This window comes from Eschscholzia californica, unplaced genomic scaffold (assembly GCF_041429995.1).
Source record: "Eschscholzia californica isolate CP2 unplaced genomic scaffold, dmEscCali1.0.p SCAF_122, whole genome shotgun sequence".
NCBI lineage: Eukaryota > Viridiplantae > Streptophyta > Magnoliopsida > Ranunculales > Papaveraceae > Eschscholzia > Eschscholzia californica.
This window is the reverse complement of record NW_028238224.1, coordinates 838-10000: the sequence shown is the minus strand read 5'-3', so window position 1 is coordinate 10000 and position 9163 is coordinate 838. Positions and strand designations below refer to the sequence as shown.

Sequence of the window (9163 nt, the reverse complement as noted above, 5' to 3'; positions counted from 1 at the left end):
AAAAGTATGTTATCTAAACGCATTTCAAGTAATTGTAGTAAAACCTGACCCGTTGACCCTTTAGCTTTTCCAGCGATACGAACGTATTTAAGTAATTGTCGCTCTGTCAGACCATAATGAAAACGCAATTTTTGTTTTTCTTCTAGACGAATACGATATTGAGATCTTTTCCAGAACGCGATTGATTTCTAAGATCATTTCCGGGTTTAGGCCTTTTACTAGTTAGTCCCGGTAAAGCCCCCAGACGGCGTATTTTTTTGAAACGAGGCCCTCGGTAACGAGACATAAAGACTCCTTATTTTATTGAAATTTCAATTTACAGAATAAACCTAAATTAAGACTGAACTAAACGAAAACGATAAACGAAACAAAATCTACTGAAGTATTGTACTACAAAGACGAATGAGACGAATTCTATCAATATTCAGACTCTTTTGTATATATAGCAAGGTAAGGATACTTTTCTTGATTTGTTCTGTAGAGGTCTAACTGCTCAAATCCGTTTTTTATTCATAGTTGGAAGTTCTTACGACATAATGGATCAGTGACTTTTTGAGAAAAGGAAAGAAGTCTTTTGAATATTCCTTGAGTTCAAGGAGACATTATCAATCATGTAAAAGTCTAAAATCGAACAAAGATAGAAAAGCCGGCTATCGGAATCGAACCGATGACCATCGCATTACAAATGCGATGCTCTAACCTCTGAGCTAAGCGGCTCACATAACAGAAACTGTGTTGTGCATAGGAATTCAGTAAACTACTTGGCTTGGATCTTAGCTGTTAGTGTTAGCTATTCATAATGAATATTATATTATTATATAACATTAACATAAGAATTAATATAACGATAAATAGAATGATATATGATATCCAATTTTTTTTTTAATTAAAAAAAAATGAATCGAACGTTCGAGTATTTCAAATCGCGCGGGAAAAATGAGAGGAAGAGAGGCATATATATGTGGTATATATCCATCCATATTGAATTGCGGATACATCAATGATAGAATCATTTCTGATTAGACCAAATACTGATCCTCCAACAGATATGAAAGAAGGTAGATAAGAAATCAATCAAATAGGAGTCAAAAGAGACACTGTTTCGATATAGAATCCGTATCTAATTCTAATGAATTCAACAGTTCCAGCATAAATGAAAGAAAGAAGGGGATGGCATCCCAATGAGATCCTAGTCTCAAAAGAAAAAAGGGGATATGGCGAAATTGGTAGACGCTACGGACTTGATTGGATTGAGCCTTGGTATGGAAACCTACTAAGTGATAACTTTCAAATTCAGAGAAACCCTGGAATTAAAAATGGGCAATCCTGAGCCAAATCCTGTTTTCAGAAAACAAAGAAGGTTTCTGAAAGTGAGAATAAAAAAAGGATAGGTGCAGAGACTCAATGGAAGCTGTTCTAATGAATGGAGTTGACTGCGTTGCGTTGGTAGAGGAATCCTTCTATTAAAACTCCAGAAAGAATGAAGGATGGACCTATATACATACGTATACGTACTGAAATATCAAATGATTAATGACGCCCCGAGCCCGAATCTATGTTTTTTTATATGAAATATATGAAAAATGGAAGGATTCTTGTGAATCGATTCCAAGTTGAAGGAAGAGTCGAATATTCAGTGATCAAATCATTCACTCCATAGTCTGATAGATCTTTTGACGAACTGATTAATCGGACGAGAATAAAGATAGAGTCCCATTCTACATGTCAATATCAATACCGACAACAATGAAATTTATAGTAAGAGGAAAATCCGTCGACTTTAGAAATCGTGAGGGTTCAAGTCCCTCTATCCCCAAAGGCCCCTTTTACTCCCTAAGTCTTTATTTAGATTTATACTCTTTTTTTTTACTCAGCGCTTCAAAATTCGCTATGCTTCTCATTCACTCTACTCTTTCACAAATGGATCGGAGAAGAAATGCTTCTCTCTTCTCTTATCACAAGTCTTGTGAAATATACGATATACGTACAAAATAACATCTATGAGCAAGGAATCCCATATGAATCATTCACAGCCCATATAATTATTATTATTCTTAATTCAACTTACAAAGTCTTCTTTTTGAAGATTCCAGACAGGGCTGGGGTAAGACTTTGTAATGCTTTTTTATTCTCGTGAATTGAGATCTTGAATTGACATAGACCCAAGCTCTCTAGTATAATATAATAGGATGGGGGTGATGCCTCGAGAAGGGGTCGGGATAGCTCAGCTGGTAGAGCAGAGGACTGAAAATCCTCGTGTCACCAGTTCAAACCTGGTTCCTGACATGTGGTTAATATAATACGGGATAGCTCAGCTGGTAGAGCAGAGGACTGAAAATCCTCGTGTCACCAGTTCAAATCTGGTTCCTGATATGTGGTTAATATAATAATAGCTACTCATACAAATTCGATACGGATCAGTATACATATTGTTAATAATCTAGATCATGATACATACTTCTCCATCCGGGAGTCTAGAGATAGACGCCTACCCTATATATTTAATATTTACAATATTTTTTATTGTAGATGGGTAAAGAAAAGAATTAGATTATGTTTCCTCTTCTTTTTTCTTTGTTTATATGGTGCATTCAAAATGTTACTACTTTATACATATCTGAAAAATTAAGTTAGTTACTTGAAAAACCAAAAAGTAAAGTAGAGTCTCGAGGAGTGGAAAGATCGGAATAGACAATATTCATTTCAGATACAGTACAAATAGAATCCCATCCCCTTCATTTCTTTGTTTTTTCTTTCATATTCCACCCCCCCCCCGGGTGACGCCCCTCTAAGCGATGTGCGCGGTACAAAGTTCATGGTGCAGAACTCGTTTTGTTATCTTATTAGCCCGGCTCATCTGAAATTCATATCTTCCAAATTTGGGAATCTCAATGAAGCCCTAATTTTTTTTAGCCCGAGCCCATCCATAATATGAATGAGAGTCCAATTACTCTGGTTGGTCTAGACCAGAATGTAAAAATATTCCGCGAATATCTCGCGGCGTAGAAGTGAAGTTCGTTTCTTATCATTCATTCAATGAGCATCTTGTATTTCATAGAAATTAGGGGCAATATAATCCTTACGTAAGGGCCATCCTATCCAACTTTCGGGCATCAAAATACGTTTCAGGCGTGATGATTATCATAAGAGATTCCCAACATATCATAAGATTCCCGTTCTTGAAAATCCGCACTTTTCCAAATCCAAAAAACCGAAGGAATTCTAGGATTTATCTTGGGGAAAATACTTTTATGCATACCTCCTCCGGTTGATCCACACCATACTGTATTCTCGTAAAATGATACACACTCGCTAACAGTCCACCTGGTGCTACATCATAGGCACACTGGGAGCGTAGATAATTGTAACCATATACATATGAAATGACAGCAATGGAGTGCCAATCCTCGGGCTTTATTTGTAAAGTTTCGATTCCTTGGTAATCGAAGCCCAAAGATCTATGAACTAGCCCATGCTTGACTAGCCAAACAGACAAACGACCCTGCATCTTTTTAATCTCTCCCGGATTTTCATTTGTATAAGTATTTCACATTTACGATAAAATTTTTGAAAATTGACCACCATTTGTAATTCTGCACAAATGAAAAGCAGCTGGCTAATTCACTAATTCGTGGGGGGATACTGAACTTTTGTATTTGAAAAATGTTTCAGAAGGTATCTCTGAAGTAGGTCGCGATTGATAGAGTAATCCTTGATCATAATTTCCAGTATGCATACTGCGTCCAACATGAAACTTGTGATTGGTAGTAAACATCGATTCTCCTGTTGAGACCCAACTCGATCTTCATAGATCTCTCGAGCTACCTTCTTACGAAGTTTTGTTATAGCATCGATAACTGCCTCCGGTTTAGGCGGACAACCCGGCAAATAAACATCCACAGGAATTAGCTTATCGACTCCCCGAACAGTACTATAAGAATCAGTACTGAACATCCCTCCTGTAATAGTACAGGCTCCCATAGCAATGACATATTTTGGTTCAGGCATTTGCTCATATAATCTCACCAACGAAGGAGCCATTTTCATTGTTACTGTGCCGGCTGTTAAAATTAGTCCGCTTGCCTAGGACTTGATCTTGGTACCAGGCCATAACGATCAAAGTCGAAGCGCGAGCCTATTAATGAAGCAAATTCAATAAAGCAACAACTGGTACCATAGAGAAGCGGCCATAAACTGGAAAGTCTTGACCAATTTGAAAGATCATTTGATGTAGTTGAAATAACTGAATTTTGGGTTGTTCGATCAAGTACCGAAACTCAATGGAATTCATAACTGTCTCAATGTAATTTTTTTCTTCTTTTTTCTTTTTATTGTCTGAATATTCAGGAGCTAAGACCATTCCAATGCTCCTTTTCGCCATGCATAAACTGAACCAACAATTGGGATAAGCACGAAAATGAAAGCTTCTATAATACAGATACACCCAATACATCGAAACTCATCGCCCATGGATAAAGAAAAACCGTTTCAACATCAAAAACAACAAAAACTAGAGCAAACATATAATAACGAATTCGGAATTGTAACCAAGCGTCGCCCATTGGTTCTATACCCGATTCATAACTAGAAAGTTTCTCTGGCCCTTCGCTAATCGGGGCCAAAACTCCGGAAATTAGAAATGCCAAAATAGGAATAAGACTTGATATTATTAGAAATGCCCAGAAAATATCATATTCGTGAAGCAGAAACATAGATGCACTCCTATGAATGTGGAAAATATACCGTATTAGTCAATTCGAATCGGAATTGTGAATTCATCTATAACTCTTTAGCCGAAATACCAATGAATTTTGATTGAACCACCCAGTTTTTTTGCTGTAGGTCGTGTCTTGTTTCAAGATTCATCGAGTGGAATCCTATTTCCATTTACTTCAATTCTATTTCGATATGGTATAGACATATCATGTTCTTATACAAAAAAATTTTCTCGTTTTTATCTCGTTTCAGATTCTCTCTAAAAAAAGCTAAAAAAGGAATTCAAAATTTTATTTTTAATTAGTTATTTAGAATTTTATAGAATTCTGTATAGACTTTTCTTAAGATTTAAGTTAAGATATTGATATTATTAATAAAAATAATAATAATAATGAATTCTATACATATGTTATCTATTTTATGAATATTCATATAAGAGAATCAAATGGTATTGTATTGGTATATGCTTTTCATTAAGATCCAGTTAGAGGATTATTGCTTCTATTGATTAAATACGGAAATAGAATGCATTGACCTATTTGATTCTCTCCCCTTGTTCTCGACTTAATGGATTTGATTCAATGCATTGAATTGCGAGAAACCCTTAACATATCATATAACAATTCATAAGTTTCTATCCCAAATTACAGGCTTTGAGCCTCTACTGCCTCGACCTGCACCTACCCAAAAAACAAAAAAATCGGATTATGAAATTAGAGCTCGAAGTCTTGAAAGAATCATTCCAAACCCCGATCTTTAGTACTTGAAATGGGTCCGAAATGAATGGAAATCCTTGTTAATTTAAAATGTAATCAGAACTAGTGAAAGTAAGACCAACCACTGGGTTAGGTTTTCATGTCAATAAAAAGATTGATTTTGAAACAACCCTACACAATGGAGCGTATCACAATGATAGAGTCAGCCGAATCATAAATGATCTACGGAAGAAACTTCGAATGGAATCCCGCATTATCAAACGATTCGACAGCCCAAATCCCCCAATAACTCATGGAAATAGACAGAGGTGCAAACACTAATAGATTTAGGACCCATTCAGTATCTCTAAAACAATGAGTTGGGCTGTTCTTCCGCAAAAAAAGCGATGAGTCGGGGGCTTCTTAACTCGTACAAGTTCAAACGGACCCCCAATCTTCTTGCATAAAGTCAGCATTGGTAGAATTGGAATGGTGGGCAATTGGGTTGGGGTATATTGGGATACAAAAAAAATAAATATTTTACCGAAAGATAAGACTACTTGATTTGTGTTTAAGATAAGATTACTTGATTTGTGTTTTGCTAGGCCGGTTATACGAAGATGAACCCATTTGACAATGTTTACAATGAAACTTTCCAAGGAGTTTCGTTTTTCAAACTCTGGCTCTTCCACAAATACAAGAAAAATAATATGTCGGTCCTGGATCCGTGCGACTTACTATCAGATTGGATTTAGTTTGGGTTGGAGTTTTTAGCGGGCTCGGGTCATCATTTTGACTTCAAAAATTCACTTTGGATTAGGTATACCAAAACCAAAGAAAAGGAATATCACTAACTCTTTGATCGTGGATAGAAAAACATGAAAAATTCATATGTAATTCACCCACAAGATTGAAGAATGGGTTTGTTTATCCGAGATCTAAAAAATACCGATTGGGTCCATTGAAATGCATTTTTGTTTTCAGTTTCATGCTCGCTCGCGGGGATCATTCAGAGCATGCAAGAATTATTCTATTTCGATGGACCAACCGGCCGTCCGACTACAGCTACAACCAACAAGCAAGAATGAGGAAATTAAAACTATACAAAACAAATTTTTTGTTAATTTTAAATTCATTAAAAATCAAATCAATTAGGGCTATACGGACTCGAACCGTAGACCTTCTCGGTAAAACAGATCAAACTTATTATTATCGAAATGATTCAAACTGTTTCAAAGACCCAACATGCACTTTTTTTGCATTGGGCTCTTTCATCACCTGATATAAATATCAGATAGTCCGCCATACTTTTTCTTCACAGAAAGATAACGAGATGGCTCCACGTGCTCTAATTCATTATTTTGATTCTGATCCAGAAGCAATACCAAAGTGTTTCAAAGAAGAGTTGCCTTGACGTAGGTCTGCCTCCGGCCTAGATCAACCTAAGTTAAATGAAGTCTCTATCGCTCTGCTCAAAGAGTCAAATATGAAACTTCATACACCTTAAAGTTCATAGTACGAAAAGATATTTGTTTGAGGTCCTTATACTCATTATGCCTAGCATTGAATGCACTGGGTATTCACCTTATCAATTATCAAATCAACGATGGGTTCTATTTGGAGCCTAAATTGGCATCCAAAGGGGACCGAACCAAATATTTGTCAGGCTATTGTTCTCTTGTTCCCTGGAATATGTGGAGTAAGACATCGATTTCTCAATAAGATCAATTCTGTTGATTGCATGATGGACTCCCTGAAAAAACATTGGCGCGCGTGTAAACGAGGTGCTCTACCTAACTGAGCTATAGCCCTTGTGCTTGTGATAGATAGTTTATCATGTAAATAATTTCTTGTCAAGATGAATCTTCTATGATCCGACATGAGAGCTTCTGGTCTGTTTCCTGCCAAGAATTGGTATTGCTTAGAAATAAGATTCCATCTATAATCCATCGATATGATGGGTCCCTTTTCTTTCTCTTTGTGATGATAAATGACCTACTTAACCCAGTGGTTAGAGTATTCAGCTTTCATACGGCGGGAGTCATTGGTTCAAATCCAATAGTAGGTAGGACTTATTAGATACCGGAGTCACTGGTATCTAATAAGTTTTTATATACACCCTCTTTTTTTTTCTTTTCTACCCCCCTTACTAGTAGTCTAGTAAATTTATTTTTATTTTTTTCTTACATCAGAATTCCATTACACTTGATTGGATTCAATCGGCAGAACTCAAATATGGTGTATAAACAGAACTTATTTTTTGGGCGCACCAACTAGTTAGGAAATTACATTGATAGCCTCTACGCGCGTCCTGGCTCGTCTGACAGCTAAATTTGCTTCAATTGTTTGTCTCTTTCCTTCAGCTCGACTCAAGTTAGCTTTCGCTATTTCAAGAGTTCGCTGAGCTTCTTGCGGATCAATGTCACTACCCTTCTCCGCATCATTTACTAAAATGGTGATCTCATTATTGCCTATTCTAGCAAAACCGCCCATCAGAGCTATTTTTAACCATTGGTCGTTAAGACGTAGTCTCAAAATACCTATATCTACAGCCGTAGCAATAGGGGCGTGATTTGGTAATACACCAATTTGGCCACTATTAGTAGATAAAATGATTTCTTTCACTTCTGAATCCCAAACAATTCGATTAGGGGTTAGTACACAAAGATTTAAGATCATTTCTTCAATTTGCTCTCCTCTTCTAAGTTCATAGCCTTCGCGGTAGCTTCATCGATGTTACCTACCAAATAAAAGGCCTGCTCAGGAAGACCATCTAATTCTCCGGAAAGGATCAGTTGAAACCCCCTAATTGTTTCTGCTAGACCAACATATTTCCCTGGAGAACCGGTAAATACTTCTGCTACGAAGAAGGGTTGTGATAAGAAACGCTCAATTTTTCGTGCTCTTGCTACGGTTAAACGATCCTCTTCGGATAATTCGTCCAACCCAAGGATAGCTATAATATCCTGAAGTTCTTTGTAACGTTGTGAAGTTTGCTTAACTCTTTGCGCAATTTCATAATGTTCCTCACCAACGATCCGAGGTTGGAGCATAGTTGACGTTGAATCTAAAGGATCTACTGCTGGATAGATACCTTTGGCAGCGAGTCCTCTTGATAGTACGGTAGTAGCATCTAAATGTGCAAATGTCGTAGCGGGGGCAGGGTCAGTCAAATCGTCCGCAGGTACATAAACTGCTTGAATAGAAGTTATGGATCCCTCTTTGGTAGAAGTAATTCTTTCTTGCAAAGAACCCATTTCTGTACTAAGGGTAGGTTGATAACCCACAGCAGAAGGCATTCTGCCTAATAAGGCAGATACTTCGGACCCCGCTTGGACGAAACGGAAAATATTGTCGATAAATAGAAGGACATCTTGTTCATTAACATCCCGGAAATATTCCGCCATAGTTAGGGCAGTCAAACCAACTCTCATACGAGCTCCCGGCGGTTCATTCATCTGACCATAGACTAGAGCTACTTTGGATTCTGCAATATTTTGTTCATTAATCACTCCAGACTCTTTCATTTCCATGTAAAGATCATTCCCTTCACGAGTACGTTCGCCTACTCCGCCAAATACGGATACCCCTCCATGAGCTTTGGCAATGTTGTTGATCAATTCCATGATAAGTACTGTTTTACCCACTCCAGCCCCCCGAATAGTCCTATTTTTCCCCCACGTCGATAAGGAGCTAAAAGGTCCACTACTTTAATCCCTGTTTCAAAAATAGATAATTTGGTATCTAATTGT

The 9163-nt window shown here is 37.2% G+C and overlaps 3 non-coding genes and 1 pseudogene across 4 annotated transcripts; 2 read left to right on the top strand and 2 right to left on the bottom strand.

Annotated features, from left to right (window-relative positions):
• Positions 1 to 643: 643 nt before the first annotated feature.
• TRNAT-UGU (transfer RNA threonine (anticodon UGU)) lies at positions 644 to 717 on the bottom strand. Its single transcript has one exon. It is a non-coding gene; the product is annotated as a tRNA-Thr (tRNA).
• Positions 718 to 2213: 1496 nt separating this feature from the next.
• On the top strand, positions 2214 to 2286 carry TRNAF-GAA (transfer RNA phenylalanine (anticodon GAA)). Its single transcript has one exon. It is a non-coding gene; the product is annotated as a tRNA-Phe (tRNA).
• A 13-nt stretch (positions 2287 to 2299) lies between these two features.
• On the top strand, positions 2300 to 2373 carry TRNAF-GAA (transfer RNA phenylalanine (anticodon GAA)). The gene has a single exon. It is a non-coding gene; the product is annotated as a tRNA-Phe (tRNA).
• Positions 2374 to 2920: 547 nt separating this feature from the next.
• On the bottom strand, positions 2921 to 5050 carry LOC147562223 (NAD(P)H-quinone oxidoreductase subunit J, chloroplastic-like; annotated as a pseudogene). The gene is made up of 2 exons (XR_015232159.1): positions 3774 to 5050; positions 2921 to 3330 (listed from the first exon to the last, which is right to left on the bottom strand). The product of XR_015232159.1 is annotated as an NAD(P)H-quinone oxidoreductase subunit J, chloroplastic-like (transcript).
• Between the last annotated feature and the right edge of the window lie 4113 nt (positions 5051 to 9163).